The 17661-nt window shown below is 40.9% G+C and overlaps 1 protein-coding gene across 5 annotated transcripts in view; it reads left to right on the top strand.

The window, feature by feature from the left end:
- The first annotated feature begins 8268 nt into the window (after window positions 1–8268).
- The window catches only part of INO80D (INO80 complex subunit D), a 45548-nt gene continuing 36155 nt past the window's right edge, over window positions 8269–17661 (top strand). For 2 of the 5 annotated variants that reach the window (XM_033064581.2, XM_033064585.2), the window contains exons 1-3: window positions 8269–8810; window positions 10105–10174; window positions 17542–17637. The gene's annotated coding sequence lies outside the window, so the exon portion shown is untranslated. Of the gene's footprint in view, window positions 8811–8840; window positions 8860–8981; window positions 9001–9616; window positions 9636–10104; window positions 10175–17541; window positions 17638–17661 lie in introns of those variants that run through there. The other 3 variants (XM_033064583.2, XM_033064584.2, XM_033064582.2) reach the window with 3 other exon arrangements.

The raw sequence follows: 17661 nt of genomic DNA on the forward strand, positions 1-17661 counted from the left end.
TTCAGATACTGCTGTGCATGTTGGTGGGGCAGCAAGGGAGACTGCAGTCTGGTTTTAATGTGGCAGTTCACAGGAGCAAGTACAGCATGAAACATTCCTGCTGTCCTTGTGGAATGTTACTTCTTTAGGAGGAACAGGGGTTTATTGGCACATAGCAAAAGAAAAATGTGTGTGACATAGCCAAAATGTTTAGGAAGAAAGGGTATAGCTGAATCCTGTATTCAGGAAAACATTTGTTTCTCAGGCTCCTAAGATGAAAACTCTTTTTTTCACCCCCCCACCCTTGCTCCCATGTTGTACAAACACAGAGGAGTAACTTCAGCTGTGCAACAAGTCAGTTATCACTTCAGAATTTATAAAGGTTCAAAAGCTTTAGATTTTTTTTCCTTAAATGTTTGGGAGCTCTGGCATGCTTTTTATTTTTTGATAGCTCTACATCCTTCAATTTGTATGTAGAGTAGATTCTTGTCTGTGTTCAAAAGCTGTCCAGCCTTTATCGAGAAAGGCAAAGAGGGGAAGAAGTACATGTTGTGCTGTGTGTCCTGTTTCTATTCTCTTTCCCACCTAACTAGTCAAGTACAGAATTTTCCAGCCAAACTTGGTAATAGTAAGGAGACTCTCTCTAAATTTGACTGTTGGAAACTAGATAGGAAAAAGAAATCTTAATCAGCATTCTTATCCACTGAGTTTAGAGCTTAGCCCATCCCTTATCTTTTTTGTTTGCTCTGGTGGCTGGACAGTTGGTGCACCTGAGGACTTTTACCCAGCTAGTGACTAAAGGATAATAGAGGTCTGCAAAGGCAGGGAAGTCACATAGGCTTGGCAAAATATTGGAACAAAAATTACAGAGACAAGGCTATTCACACAACTTACCTCTGTTTATTTAAGAGAAAAAGTTTACAGTTAGTGCTACTACTTGCTGGTTCTGAAGCTGCAACCACAAGGTTAAAGAATTATGAAAGAGTGGTGATGAAGAGCTGGGATGGTGGGAGATAAGCAATGTTCTGAGTATTGTTCCTGGTGGTTATGGCAAGGGCTGACCAGCCAGGTGATAGCACTGCCTGAGCCGTCAGTGTGCTGATGCAGCTCACTCACATGCAAGGCTGGTGGGTGCCTTTATGCCAGTTCTGCTGGGGTGGGCAGGGGCTTTGTTACGCTTTGTTTTGGAGCTGAGTGCAGCCCCGGAGGAGATGGAACTGCTGCAATGCCCCGAGTGCAGCCCTGGTTCCACCTGGTGGCCAACTGGCAGAACTTAGAACAGGTGCATCGCCAGTTACCTTCAGGTGCAGTAACCTTCATCTTGCTGCTCCTGTGCCAGCCTGCCAAGGAACAGGAATGTGTGTGGGGAGAGATGGATGGGGTTGGTCATTAAGTGTCCTTCTCTCTGAGCACAGCCCTGTGTAAACACAGCTCTTGTGTGCAAACTATTAACCCCAAACGTGACTTAGATTAAACCTTGCCTTTCTGTAGTCTTGTTTTCAGCAGGTGCTTGTGGGGAGTAGAGAAGGCAAAAGGTGTGTTAAGTCAAGGTAAAACCATTCTATGCAGTTAGACTTTGCAGCAAGTTTAGGTCAGGTGTGTTCAGATTAAAGACAAACTATAACTGCAAGCAGATTTAAGCATCCAAGTCAAAAGCTGTGCTTTCAAACCGAACAAAACAAAACCCAACCAAACAAAAAAACCCTGTTCAATAGCTACTTTACTGAGAGCACCAACCAGCATCCCATAGGTGCATCCCTGTAGTTCCGGTGGGAGAGTGCTTAAAACCCTGGGCAGTGTAGTAAGCTGCTTCAATAAAAAGAAACTTAACAGAATTCAAGTCAAACAGGTATGTCCTCAGCAAGACTCTGAAACGTCCAGCAAAATTAGGCCAGTCATAAAAATAGTTGGAACTGACTTATTTTTAATGTATTTTGATGCACAGCTCAAGGCAGAAAAAAAGGTGTCTGTAGCATTTCCCCAAAAGAAGTACAAGATTTTGGATCAGTGCCTCTTCTGAGGCTGATAAGATTTTTGCAAGACAATCTGCTACATGCTTGATTGGGCCATGTGCTGCATTTTAATGTTGAAACCAACAGAAAAATAGCTCAGGGTCATAGCTCTAAAGGAAAAGCGGGGTGGCAGACTGCCATCAGCCTTAATCCAAAGGGAAAAGATAATATAACTTCATCTCTGTCTCCACAATCCTGCTCCTTATCAAATACTCCAAACAATGGCTAAGCCAAAACATCCTCTCCCAAAACAAGACAGTTTCCGAATAATTTGTTGTGTTGTCCTTCAAATATGCGGTAAGATGGAATCACCTTTAGTGCTTAAGGGTTGGAAGATGACACTTTCAAGGCACTGACAGGACAAACAGAGAAAGTGTTGGCAAGCAAAGGGATAGAAGAGGTGACTACCAACATGGAAAAAAAGTAATAAGTAAATGGTGAATCCTGGAGAGTGGTAAAAACTAAGGACTTCCCTGACAACTGCAGTAAGCTTTTTAGGAGTACAAGAACCCCACAGAACATCAAAATGTGTAAGTTCTCCCAGAATTACCTGAGAAGCTTTAAAATTCCTATTTGAAAACAACAACAAAAAAAGCCAATCACAACACACCATTTTCAATTTATTAACAGACATTAATAGATTATTATTATTCATAAAATGCCAAATGGGCACAAATACCTTTGCAAACAAAACATGGGAGTTCAGAGAGTCACAAGGACAACTCAGTTTAGAAATGAACACCAAATCCTTCACTGGGTGTGTGGGCTTATACAAGTCATGGTCCTTTCTATTTTGTAAGGTTTTATCCAAAAGACACTACAGTAACACATATCAGCTGATGTAATGATGTCAGCAGTGTCCAAAAGTACCGAGGTTACTCCAACCCTCCATAGCTCAGCCCCCCAGAGAAATAGCAGAGAGAGACATAAATAACATACATTAAGCCTTGTAATTCAAAGAAAATGAGTGATTCTATAATCAGCAAAGCCTGCTATGTTAAACACTGTTAATAATTATATTTTCCTCCAGCTACATGTACACATCTATTCACAGTGCCTAACGCTGAGAAACCTACTGAGATTTAGAGGCATAAGAGGTAGTGGAGACATCTCCATAGCTTAGCCAATACTGAATTTTGAATATAATTAACTAATATTTCATTGAAATAGTTATATTTCTTCTTGTCATCATCTATACACCTGTGTTTATGTTTGAAATGGATCAGAGATGAGAACCATGTATCAAAAAGAAACATACTAAGAGCAAAAAACTTCATGTGTAACAAATAACTTTCAAAATCCACTGGAATCCTATGATCCTAGACACTAATTAAGCCTTATGCTTTGATGTTAGCTCAGCTCCAGCTGTTTTAGAAAAATCCTGTCCTGCATGCTCTTTATTTCTCAATTATCCATCACAGGATATTCCACACCTTTGTTGGAACCTACTCTCAGAAGACTTAAGAGACCGTTGATTTGGTCCAGAGTGGGAATTCTCCTCTTTCCAACTTGCAGTGGTGACCAAGACCTGCTGCAACCTGAATGAAAATTAATAACTGGACTAATAGCAGAGAGGACTGGTGAGAAAGTGTGGAGCTTCTTAACCACTACAATTACAGCTAATGCAATATCAATAGAAGCAGATAGTAAAAATACAATAGTATACTTTGGATTAACAGAAGGCTTCCCAGTAAAACGGGATGGTATTAGAGCATTCTGCTGGGACAGCTTATTCCATTCATTTGTCCTCTATTTAAAGAGTCTCCACAGATGCCCAGCATACTCTGGACAACCTTCCCACAATTAAGAGTCTTACTGTTTTGTCTTTGCTGAGCTTTAGGAAGACAATACCATTTATTTAATGCAGATTAAAATACACATTGATAATGAAGAACAGATTAGTGAAGTCTTAGTTAATTACTATTTTCAGTACAGTTCACTATCAATTAATTATATTATCATGTAATAGCTAGCATACATCTGCTCCCAATTGGTTAAATACTTCTGCAGCTATACTCCTACTAAAACCCACAGCAAAATTCCCATTGCTGAAAAAAGCATTAATGAAGCCCCTAAAACTCAGGAAAACAATGCTGGTCATGTATCCTTTGTGCAGCTTTGCTAGCATTTGGGGCTTTAAAGTCAAGCAAAGTTACTCTGTTGTACATATGCCTTGTCCTATAGTTTCTCATCTGTGCTATCTGCCACACAGGAGTGCACTAAAGCACAGGTTTGAGAGAGTTTAGCAGCTGAATTAAGCAGCTCAATTTATGCCATAACTTGGGTCTATTTCCTAGAGAAAAATCCTCACATGGTAGACAGTGTTTTTAACATAAGGACTCTGTGGTTTGGAAAAGTGGTAAAAAGAACACTGGTTATCAAATACATACAACTGCAGCAGAGTAACTGAAACCCAGATACGCAGGAGACAACCATTGCTATAAAATTTCCATGTTAAAGAATTGTTGGAAAATAAACATTTTCCTATAATACTAATATGCTGGGATTTAATGGTTAATTTTACCCCAGAAATTGCCACTGTTACACAAACTAATACCACATGACAAGTGCTCAAGACATTGCTTAGAAGAATGTATCATAACTTTGGGTTTTATTTAATTTCTCACCCTTTTTAGTCTTTAAATGCCTAAGGACAAAATCTTCTATACAAATGCGGCTCTTCAGATACGAAAATCCTGAATTAACATCTATACACTTAGAGTTGTTCTTGTTCCCCTTCACAACATTCACCTGCATTTTATAAATTGCTATTCATGATTAAATAAATTGCTAATCCCTTTCGCAAGCATTTGAAGACATTGGAACTGTTTCCTCAGTATGTGTCTCTCAAGAAATAATACCAAGATGCTGACATTATAACACTATTTGTGGAGAACCTGAGAGTCTCCATCACATGCACAGAGTCTAAGTCATGCTCCACGAATTTTTGAGGTCTGCACTCGGGGTGCGTACGACCTTGGGAGAGAGTCAAGGTTCATTTCTTAATGCAGCTCCTCCAGTAACTGGTGTACAACCTAAAGCACCTATTTCATGGCTTTATTAGACTCACAAAGCTTATTCACTGCGTCACTGCCCTCTGTCTCACTACTAACACAAGTGAGACACATGAGCACAGAATGCCTCATTAGCCAGAACCTGTGATTTACAGAACATTAATGTTCTCTGACCACGCTGTGCTCAAGCGTACAATAAGTTTACTGCGTGGAGCAGTTGGCCCAGGGATGAGGCTGATTTAAATCAAGGCAGACAGACCCATTCTGAAGAAATGGAAGATCCAAAATACAATTCTGAATGTTGTACAGGGGATCTCTCATGCTTTGGGTTTTACACATTGTCCTTGTACAGAAGTTTCAGGATCCAATTTGCTCTCCACTGTAATTTCAGAGCACTGCTCTCTCTACCCATCAAAATAATTTATGTCCCAACTTAAGAGTCTAGTCCATAAAGATAAGCAAATATTTTTAGAAAAATAATTTACTTCTAATTACTAAAGCTAGCAGACTGCTCCTTTAGGTTGTTACCGTGTAACAGTTTATTTTCAGCAAAACAGTTAAAATAATATTTGCATCTCTTAGTAAGTTAGTGAAAAGAAAATTACTCTCAGGTAAGTAAAGTTTTGTTAAATAAATTTATCTATCCATAAAGAACAAATTTTAATTTCTCTGTTGAATGATTACACAATAGTCCACATCACCAAGATATGGCAAATTTTTCCTCTTTACTTTCTCCTCCTTAAAAAGACTATTTTTTTTTTTGGTACAAGATAATAAAAGTATCCCATTTCAAGTTTTTCTATTCCAAACTTCCAGATTCAAAATGTTTCTCCTTTTGCTTGGCATTAAAATTCTGGCTTCACAATTAAAACACATCAAATAGATCTCAGGATGTCACCAAAATGTGTAATGCTACTATGATGCATGTTTAAATTTAGGCAGGCAAGTAATCTGATTAAAGTCAGTATCTGTAAAGTCAAGCACATAAGTCAAATAAAAGGTTTAATGTTGTTTCTGTGCTCAGATTCTCAAGTGCATTCACAACCATTTCTCTAAAATGTTGAATCATCTGCATTCCATTTAAAAAACACAATTCCAAGATACTACGTGTGCTGTACAGATATTCTTGGACTACCACAGAGAGATGCAGCATAGATACAGCCCAATGAAGAGAACTTCAACTGAAGTTGAATTATACTGAACTACTGAATTAAGTTGAAAGTAGCAATTCTCTTGTTTAGCACAATGATTGATACAAGAAATCACTGTGTACAGAAACTTGAATTTGGTACTCTAGTAAAATCCTACTGACTTGTTATGAGTTTTACGCAAGGAATTACAGAGTGATCCTTCAAGCCCTTCTGAATTAGTGTTGGTAAGGCCTGCAGGCATTTGCAAAGTGGGGTCTGGGGTGTGAGAATTTGATCCTTTATCTATGTATTTAGAATATAAGAAAAGGAAATACTAGTTTATGCTGCATTGGTTCAATTCCTAAATCAACTGAGATAATTTATTTGCAATATTTCAAAGGGTTTGTGGTTTTTCAATCAACCCATACCTGACCAACATTTGTAATCCCTGTCATTCCTGTAACGAATTTTAGGTATAGGATATAAAAGTAGTTTTTGTTGAAACAGCTTACCAAAAGAATAGTCATCTTTCATGCTCTGAAGCACACAATAGTGACTGGTAAAATTATGAAGGACCCTAATTATTGCATTACTTCTATACAAAATGCAAACTCTTTTGAAATACACTATAAGGGCAACATATTTAGGGTTTTTTTTCTTATTTTCTAGCATCAGCATAACAACACATTTACCAGATTAATAACTGAAAAGCAGAAAAAAATTTCAAATAACGGAAAAACACCCTCATGTAATAATTCCATTGAACGCAACACTCTGGATCATTAAAATGAGCTAGGTAGACTAACAATAATCTAAAAAACCTGCTGCTAAACAAAAACAATTTGACACAAAGAGCAGCTGACTTTTAATTATACTTTAATTAAAACCTATTTAAATGAAAAACCCACCATGAAAACAGAAACTATGCTCACCACGCAGACTGGGAAAACTCAAAGTATGTTTTGAAAAGCGGATGTACCTAAAATACGATTTTTTGGTTTTAAAATTACAGGAACTGAACTAAACCAATATATTTCAGATTTGGCAGAGGAGAGGAAGAGGTTGATAAGTAATTCAGTATCTTCATCCATATGACCTTAGTCTGACTGCAGTTCAATTAGTCTATACCACCTGAATAATTTTTACAATGGAAAAAACATAATGTATAGCTCATTAGTTTCCTAATTATTTCCTCTTCCTTTGGGACAAATAAAAAGGCATCTTTGCAGTTCATCTCTGAATAGGGCTGTGCATAATACTGCTTCATGAAACACTACCACATTATCTGCTGGATATAGTGATCAGAGTCTTCACCCATAGGTACACCACAGCATCTGATGTTGTTTTGAGAACATTTAATGTATTTTTTGCAATCTAATAGAAGAATCTCCAGCAAAGAAAAATACTATTAATTTATATTACAAAACACTGTGGTATAAATTTATAGCATTTCTCAACTCTGTAAGTTAGGAATAACATTCATAAATATCAAGAACAAAACCCCCAAATCAAAATAGTAACTTAAAAAGAATCAAAACAGATTTTTAGAGTGCTCAAAAGTGCTTTGAAAACATTAAAAACAAAACTCAACTGTTGCCCCCAAATTTCTTGCTATGAGTTCTGTTTTTTCACATGCTATCCTGAAGAGCAGACAATGCTAAATTCATGACAGCACAATTTCTCAGATATCTACCATAGGTTCCTCTCACCCACATTAAATCCCCCATTGTTTCTCTACACAGTCTACTCTAGAAAGAAATAAAAAGGTAAAAATTAAAATAATATTTCTTTTTCCTACCTGTACATCCAATTCTATTTACAATACCTTAAGAGAGAGAAAGATGTTATGGTACAGTTACACCAAAATATCCAACATTAATCTCGGCTGTTTACTAAGACTATGAGTACCAAAAAAAAAGTTACACGAACTTTCACAATTACACAAATTTTTAGAACCATCATACAATGACAAAAAAGTTATCAACTTTATAAATACAGAAAAAAATACATGGTTTTAAGAATAACGAAGTTACTAAAAATACATTTTTTACCGTACCTCCTTTAATTTTTTTTTCCCAGAGAGTTGATCTTTACAGGTTATTCAAAAATATATATTTCTTCAGCCACGAGCCTTTGTATTTTATTTTTATTTAAAATAAAAAGTCACAAAAATTATAAAATATTTTGTTTTGGCCATTTGGCTGCCTCCTCCAAATGGACACTTTATAAAAACCTTCTGTACTTTTTTCCCCCTCCCTCTCTCCCTCTCTACTACCTCCAAGATGGTAGGAAAGTTGTTGTTTTGGAGGGCAGAGGAGCCGCTCTCTGATGTTATGTCCTCTCGGTGCCTGTAGTGGTGCTATAGGAGGCTGCTGGCTCTCTTCTTGAGCAGCCCCAGCAGCCCTGCCTTCTTTGCTGGAGAATATATTCAGGGATTCCCCTTAATAATCACCTACCCTCTGAGCACTTTGTAGTTTTAAAATAATAAAGAGCCCCCAAAGCTTCCTCCCCACAAAAAGCAGGATCTTCTCAGAGACAGGGGGGCAGCAGCTCCTCAGCACAGAGCCCGAGCACATTCCCAGTCCCTCTGCTGGGGAGGAAACTCTGATCTGTCAGCCCAACAGAGGGAAAGGGGGGAGAGGAGAGAGAGGAGGGAAAAAAAAGCAGCTGGAAAGGTAAGCCAGGCCCGGCCTGCATCCCCGGGCTCGCGTAGCGCGGCAGGCGGTGCGGAGGGTGCAGGGCGGGCGGGGAGGCGGGCTACGCGAGGCCGGGGCTCGGCCGGAGCGGCGTAGGCCGCAGTAGGGGGTGCGGGGAGCCAGGGGGGTTTTTCAAGCTTTCGAGCGCCGGGAGGAGCGCCGGAGGGGGGTGAGACGGCTGCCGGGGCCCAGCGGGAGGGTCGGGGCGCGGCGCCTCTGCCCGGGAGGTGAAGGGCGGCGGGGGAGAACAGGGGCGGGGGGGCGCTAGGCCTCGGCGCGGCGCGGCCCGACCGCTCCGCTCCCCGCCCCGCCGGGTGCCCCGCGCCGGGCCCCGGGCCCAGAGCGGGCCGAGCCCCGCCGCTGCCGGGGCCGGGCGGCTGGGGGGAGGCAGTGGGGGCGCCGCGGCTGGGGCCGCTCTTCCCCCCCCCAAGCCCCCCCGCCCCCCGCGCGGGGCGAGGGGGCCGCGGGACGGAGGGTCGGGGGCGGCATTAATTTGCCAAAATGACTTTTAATGAGCGGTGGCGGGGTGGGGGGGCACCCCCTCCCCCAGCCCGGTGCGGGGCCGCCGCGGCGGAGGCGGTGCCGGTCCCGCGGGGCTGCGCCGGCCGCGGCCTGGAAAGTTTCGCGGCGATTTTGGGGTGCTTTACCCCCCCACCGCCGCCGCCGCCCACCCTGCGCCCGCGGCCGTGGGGAAGGTGCCGGCGGGGCCGGGGCACCTCGGAATGCGGCCGCAGGTTCCCCCCGGCCCGTCCCGTACCCCCTTTTCCCCCCGTGGGTGACCCCCTTCGGCCGGGCCGGTGGCGGGTGGGTTCGCCGCACAACTTTTTGGGAGGGAGTGGGGGGTGGTTTTGGGGGTGCGGGGAAGCCCTCGGAGTGTCCCCCCCCCGCCCCCTAAGCTGCCGGCACGTGGGGCGCCGGGCCGGTCCCCGGGGCAGGGAACGAGGGGCAGGGGCGAGGGGCTGCCCTGGCTGCACCTTCGCTCCCCGGCTCATGCCGGGGCTGGCGGCTGTCTGAGCCCTGCCGGGGCCGGGCTGGGGCCCTCGGCCACCCCACTGTCCCAGGACCCGTTACCGGGACGGGAGCCGCAGCCCGCTGGCACCTCAGCCAGGGGAGGTACCCTCGGTAGCCCCTACCCGGCGAGGGCTGTGTCTGGCCCCTCTCATGTCCCAGCGGGCACCGAGATGTCCCTGTGGGCTGGGGTCCCGCTGGGGTGGGGTCTGTGTGGGGTGCTGCTGCCCCCCAGGACTGCAAGTGAAAGGATCCTTTTTTTCAGGGAAAAGAACGTCTGGTAGTTGTGAAGTGAGTGCACTGGAAGACCCACCAAGGCGCTTCACCCCGCACAGGTGAAATAGCTCTGGTTTCTAATGTGGGAGGTGGCGCGTTTTGGTCAAATATTCGTTAGTGTGTCTCTTAGGTCAAAGTGATAATGGCTTTGTACAAGTAACCTCAAATGAATTTTGGAAGTTACAGTGATACTTGCCTTGAAGTCTTATATTATACCATCTGATTAAAGTACACAGAGTTAGTTCTAACTTTGTTACTCAACAGCATACAAAGCAGGTTTATTTTAAGACCTTTTAGTTTTTGAGGATTGGGAGACTTAAAAATAAAATTGACAAAATTAGGGCAATACATTGTTCCCCTGTAGGCTGGTGCCCTCCCCTTTGGGCTCACCTGTACTGACAGTGTTTCATGCTCAGGCCATGCCCACTGGGTACCACTGCTGATGGCCGAGCTGGAGCACTCGAGTTTTGTATGAAGCTGTCACTTACAATATGAATTGTTTGTAATATATACAAAGTTCACACGAGTTTCATTAATTGTAAAGCTAAATTATTTACAGAAAGCAGCACAAAATTTATGTACTGGGGTTTATTTTGATGTTCAATATTTTGTGATTGAATTTGTGTGTAGGGTCTGGTCTTACAGAACTGCCTGTGCCGTGTTCCCATGGTATGGTAAATCATCAGGAGGTACAAGTTTTATTGTAAGACCACACTGAAACTCCAGTAGCTTATACCTGCTGAAAGGCTCCTCTGTGAGAAACTCTATTGGTTTATATATTGAGTATTCCTACTGAAGCAAGAATGACAGTGTATTGTGAGAAAATAAGCTTATTTTTCTTTGTAGTATTGGGACTAAAAATAAGACAAGGGTATTTTGTTTAACCTCATATGGAAGGGTAGGTTATCTGTTATTTGAATAAATCAAAGACTTGGACTTTTTTTCCCCCTCAAGTACAGATGCAGCAAGGTGTGTTGTGGTATCTTTAATCTCTATATTTTCTTGGAGTCGTACTTTACATATTTTGAGATAATATTTTTAAAGTACATTTCTGCCATGTTGCAATGTCCTAAAGGGACCATTTGTTGCTGTGTTTGAAGACCACCTCTTTGCAGCCCTGTTCATCCTGGCAAAACCCAGGCCTGTTTATAACTACACTGAAATAAGCATGCATGACAACCTCCGTGTGAGGATGTGATAGCAGGACTGGGGCTTGAGACCTTCTTCTCTAATAGAGAAATCCTTGCTCAAAAGACTTTCAAGATTCAGAGCCTATCTTGAACCTTAGGTCAGGAATAGCCATGTTTAGTAAATTACTTTTTTGAAATCTGTAGGAATGTTCAATGTTCTCTTGGCTGTACTTAAAGATTTTCCTACCTAAGTTCTTTTTTCTTTGGAAATCCTCTGAAGTTTCTAAAATTCAGAGTCTTAAATGTTTGTTGTTTTTTAGGGTTTTGGCTATCTTTGTCAGGTTTTCTCTAAGGTACTGTGAGATACAGATCAGTGAATCAGCTGAAATGAAAATTCCTGCTTAGGTTCATTTGGCATAGGAAAACAAAAAGAACCTGCATAAACCTCAGTTTGTGAGCAAAGAGTTCTATTTTTCATCTTCATAGTTGTTTTCTGCTCTTGATTGTAACTAGTTAACAAGTCTGTAAGTTCTCTAGCTGTTGCTATTATTAGGAATCATATAAGTTTAATTCTGTATTTATTGTGTTATATTCTGAGACATAATCTGTTTTACCAGTGTTGCCTAAAACATTCTGCTGCTTTTCTGTTAATATATTGGATGTCCTTATGCAATGTAAATGCCTTTTGCCAGAGCTGAAGTAATAAGCTTTCTAAAAAGGCAGAATGAGGGCAATATTGCTTCTTTCTTCCTAGGTAGATCTTAACATATGAAAAAAAGTAGTCCAAAATACGATTCCAGGTGCTAACTAAAAATACCTTGTAAGATCTTAACATGTTGAATGCCTTGATCTGTCAGGTTACTTCCATGTGTGTTGCAGTTCCTGCACTTCAGAGACCTTCCTGAGTAAGGACTGTACTCTAGTTAATAGAAGTGCTCTGTGCAGGAACTCGTGTAGTTGACTTTGGTTGCTTCCAGTGTTCTCTGTCTCAGTTTGAGTACTTCTATTGACTATTGTTTTCACAATTAGTTTGGTAGCTGAGAGTTGTAGACAATTGAGCTGTTAAAAGTCTAGAACTAAGCCAAAGTTATGGTTAGATCACAGCATAGAGACAGAAGTTACAACTTTGTGGTGTTGGTGTTGATCACACTTAGATGTGGTACAACTTCTCTTGATAGAATAAAACATTTCAAAGAGGGGTATTAGTTGCTATAAAATAGAAAAAAATATTTTAGGTTCATACTTGGAAGTATACTTTTTACTAATAGTGGTTGCTATAAAATAACTTTTAAGTGCATGTCTTTTTGTCAATAATTTTGTGTCTTCTGTTTGTCGTGGAGTTGATGAAATTCCATGTTTCCAAACATCTTGCACTCCACGTATTTGCTTCATTTCAGGAGATGGGTCTGACAGTGGCAGGTTCTTGTTCTTTCTTGGTCAAGAGGAAATGACAAAACTACGGTTTTTGTTGTTTGTGCTTGTGGAGAAGCTGAGATTCTTGTAGATCCATGTTCTACTTCTGGCCCCAAGCTGACGGTTTTGGGAATGTACAGAGATGATTGTACCTTGTCTGTGAGATGTCATGAACATACCAAGTAATTTAACATGAAATTTAGGCTAGTATTAGCAAATGCAAACAACACGGTAAAGACCTCTGCAGTTGTGGATTTTGTTTGGATGCAGTGTGTGAAGCTCTGAGCTCAGTCCTCTTAATTATACATCTTTTAACCACCAGCATATAATTGCCTCGCAATTTGCAATGCATTTGGGGATTCCATTGCCTAAAAGGGTCTTACGTACATTGAATGTCAACTTCTGAGCATATGTTTAAGAATGTATCAACCCACATGATTTAAAATACTCTAATATTTTCAGCACAGCATTTGCGCAAAATTGCCGATCTGAGTTTTGAGGCTGGAGCGCTTTGGGCTTTCTGTTAGTGAGTAAGCCATTAACTTCCCTGTAGACTACTCACAAAGTCAGGTACCAGATTTCTGTATGACATAATGCTGGTACTTGGGTATGGTTACAGTAAAGATCATCCTCCAAAGTTTGCTGCTGCACTGTTTTCCAGCCTCTCTGAAGGACTTTTTAACTTTTGGAAGAGGATATGTGGAGTGAGAGCTACAACTGTCTTGTCTTTGGAGCTGATGTGCGCTGCAAGGGAGCTGATTGTGCCTGTACTGCAAAGCTAGTACTAAAAACAGTTGGGAGCTGGCGTCTTCCAGAGGGTGATAGTAGGTATTGGCAGTTGGACAGGTGTGTACCTGTGTGTACTGAAATCTTTAATTTCTCTTTTTGCAGTTACTGTGCAAACCACCTTCAGTTGTCTTACAGACTACCAGTGGCTACACACAGCAGGGCAAATAGTTCTGCTCTTAAGTGCTGATGTCTCAGAGTATGACTTTGCTCTGTGTCCTGCCTGTCCTTGCTATAAAGCCTTGCTGGGGTGCTAAGTTTGTTACTCTTCTTCACATGTCCAGATAGGACTTTAGCCAGAGGGAGGAGATTTTCTTCCAGTCAGCCGCTCAAGAATAAAAAGTGGGACAAGGGGAGAAATGAATGTGTTATGTTATGAAGTTACAAATATTAGTGATAACCTCGTAAGAATGTGAAAAATACCCTGCTGGGTCAGATTAGCTTGGATCCAACCTAATGTTCTGTCTCGGGCAGTTAGAATAAGTGGTGCTGCTTAGGAAGGGCATGAAAGCTTAGGCGCTTTTTTTGTGCTTTCTTCTCTTACTCCTCCACCACCCATATTTGTTAAATTTGTCATGCTAGCGGGTGCATCACTTATGTCCCCATTCTCTTCTCTATTGTGATCTTCTCTGTTGTCTTTTTGGACCTGATGATACTGTCTGCTTCTACTGTCTCATGTGACAGCAGGCTCCAGCAGTTCACTACCTGTGAGTAGTGAAAATGAAGAAATACTTCTTTGATATGTTTTGAGTCAATCTCTTAGTAACTTCATCAGGTACCCCTAGTTGCAATATTGTGTTATCTGGTATGACTGCTCTGTATTTACCTTATTCGCTACCATTATTTTTTAAACCTCAGTCATGTATTACATCATTTGGCAAGGGCACGCATTTTTGGATTCTCTTCTATTCTTTGCCCTGTTGTTTCTGACTAGCTCAAAATCTTTTATTTAGAATCAGTTGTTTAAGGAAAATCTAGGTTCCTCAAGAAACAACTTCTGGTTTCTCATTCACAGATTGTGGCTAAAGTTAGCTTGAGCGCATGTAGACATAAATTTTTTTTCTCTTGAACCTTCCTACATCTTCAATGTAGAGTATAAATGCAAAACTGAAAACAGCTTCCGGAAAGTTTTGTATTCTGATATTTTTATAGTGAAGTACAGCTGCTTAAGCATTTGCTTTTTCCAGGGGAAGTCCATGTTTCCGTCATCTCTTACTGAATCCTGTGGGACAAAAATAATTTCTCCCCCACCCACTATTTAGCTAAGTGTAGTTTCAGTTCTGTTCAGTTAAGTGACATGTGCCTATTCCATGCTTGTGCTACTTTTTGCGTAGCAGCAAAAAGCTCTGTTAAGACCTCCTGTAAATTGTTAGAAATAAAACACTGCATCAGATTAAATCAAAATGAAGAGATTTAAATGTCTTTGCTATTTTTATGTGTATATTTATACACACACACACTCTCTTATGCCATGGAAGTTAAAAAAAAAAAGAAGCTTTTTTTTTTAGATGAAGTCCAACTTCAGTCTCTGATCCTGGCAGTGTACCACGTAGTGTCATGTCTTTTGGGGAGTCTGTTTAAGAATCTATCAATAAAGATATAATTGCAAGATTGAGAAGATTGCTGTGTTGTTTTTTTTCTAATATAACATTGGTTGGCTACTATGTTCATTGGCTTTCTTGTTCCTTGCACTGTAGTTGCACTAATTGATTACTGTCAGGATTTTTAACATGGTTATATTTACCTGAGCTTCTCTTATAGTATATATACCCAAAACCCCACATTCATGCTCGTTGGTTTCCCTGGAGATTATTGTCAGTATTTTTGTGTGAATGTTTCATATGGCATTGTCCTTGTGCCCTGTATCTCTTAGGCAAGTGAGAAATGAAATACTATGCCTGCCTTGACAGTCAAGTTAAATGCAAAAATAAGACTTAATTATGAGTTAAATCCAAAAATAAGACTGTGGCCACAAGAATAAATCTAGGATTATAGTAGCTGGGAACTGTGGAGCAGTTTCTTTACAGAAGCTTAACGGAGGCACACAAGGTATGCATTTCTCACTGTTTACTTTGGAACCATCCTGAGGAACCCTTGTCCTTTGGTCTGTTGCTTGCTAACCTTCATAAAAGAAATACAGTTAAGTTGTACAAAAGAGGAGAAAGTTAGTGATCCATCAGAAACTCTGCAAAGCATGATAGTAGTAGTTTAAAAGAAGGTGATAAATAGACCAGATGAAAATAGAGAGCAACATGTGGGTCACTCCAGCAGCAAGATACACTTGGTCTTTCAAGTTTTATGTCCAGTCCAGTATGCCACCTAATACAAGCTTTGATAAACCGAGAAGCAGACTCTCCAGCAAAGGCTTTCTGTCAGCTTTGTGTGTGTGAGATGCAAGTAAAGACTCATTTGATTACTTTTGCTGCCATAGTAATAGAAGAGTCCCTCTCTCAAACGTGTGGGATACAAATACTGACCACAACTCCTGTATGGGTCGTGTTCACATGGGATTTATGTTTTTCCTTCATGTTGTTGCTGAATAATACTAAAGGGTGTTGTCAGTATCTGCCTGAGCCAAGGTGACTGAAAGGAATATTTGGTCCTTAATATGCTAAAGAAGAGACTGTTCCCTCTTCCCATTCTCTCTTTTTGAAGGGCACAGTCAAAAATGCACTTTCTTGTTCCTGAGACTGATGTGTTGTGGAAAGTCATACTCCAGTCATTGGTTAATTTTGTGTGTGTGTGTATACATATATATATATATATGTAGTGTATGTGCTTCTGTGCCTTGAGAAGAGTTGGGAAACTCTTGGAACTGAGCTAGGTGTCTGTGCTTATGTTGTGGCTCTCTGGTATAAGCGAAGTGTGAGACCCCTGCCTCTGGGGGTGGCTGCTTCCCTGTGTACATGGAAAAAGAAAATGTGTATCAAGAGGAAATACAAAGTTACCATTATTTTCAAATGATTGTTCAGGTTGCATGCAGTAGCACAGTCTGTAGCACCTGTCTCCATTAATACAATCTGTATGCTGTATATGTGCATATACAGCTGTTCTGAGAATTTTAAGTGTGTTTTTAAATCTTTTAGTACTCTTCTGTCTTTCTGCTTCTACAGCTAGATATATGCTAATGAAGGCCAGATTTATGCTGTTTACTCTGTGGGATAGGGTGTTTTGTTTTGCCCTAGTGACTTAAAATTGTTTTTTTAGATCCCCCAGTGCCATAGTGCTTTGTCATTTTCTCCTGGTACTCTTTCTACAGCAGAAAGTGGAGGCTTGTACCTTTACAAGAGGAAATCCTTTCCTGCAAAGTCTGTATAGGTTTCCTCCTTGCAATTCTGCTCTTGCCATTTTGGCCTCGGGAACAAGTAATTTCATTGAGGTGGTAATCTTTACATTTGTCACATGCCTCTAATTTATTACATATTTCCGGAATATCACCTCTATGAATATTCCTTTCCTTGGCATATAACACATATGAAACTGAACTGAGTACTGAATGAATACACAGTGTTCAAAAGAGTTCATTGCAGTGCTTCAGGATGACCTTTCTGAACAAAAGCTACCTTTTGCAGGTTAAACTTAATGTATCACAGTAGCTGCAGAATGTATGTATCGTTAGGGGTTTTTTAAAACTACTTTGGGATGGTTTGGGAGTTTTGTTTATTTCTTTTTTTAAATATGATTGTTAAAGACCTTCATAATGTTGGGAACTTAAAAAGTACCTTATGACTGTGTGGATTTGCACTGTAGGAACCTGCTTTAGGGAGAAAAAACACCTTTGATTTATGAAAGCAAGTGATCTTATCTGACACTTAACCTTTTTCAACTTGTAGCTTCTAATCACTTTCTGGTAGATGAGTGAGGTTCTGTTTAAGAGATTTAAGTGTGGTGGCAGTAGAATTTTCTTTCCCCCGCTAATTTCTTTCATGTTTTTCATGTTTTCCACAGATCTGTGACTACTAATGGAAAACTATTGTGCTATTGTTTTACTGGATGCTAGCTGAGCCACTGCTTGGTGACTACATGTGCCCATTGACTTACTGTAGTAATATCTGTTTTATTCTGACTGACATTGACCCTTTTGATATTTTCCTTAGACAATCTGCATCATCTTGGTTCATCATCATTCCAGGATAGTGGTGTCCTTGGGGCTCTCTCTTAACACTGACATGGTACAGAAGATTTAAAATCAGGTATTGTTTTGGGTCCTTCTTTCT

The sequence above is a fragment of the Catharus ustulatus genome, chromosome 7, assembly GCF_009819885.2.
Source record: "Catharus ustulatus isolate bCatUst1 chromosome 7, bCatUst1.pri.v2, whole genome shotgun sequence".
Taxonomy (NCBI): Eukaryota; Metazoa; Chordata; class Aves; order Passeriformes; family Turdidae; genus Catharus; species Catharus ustulatus.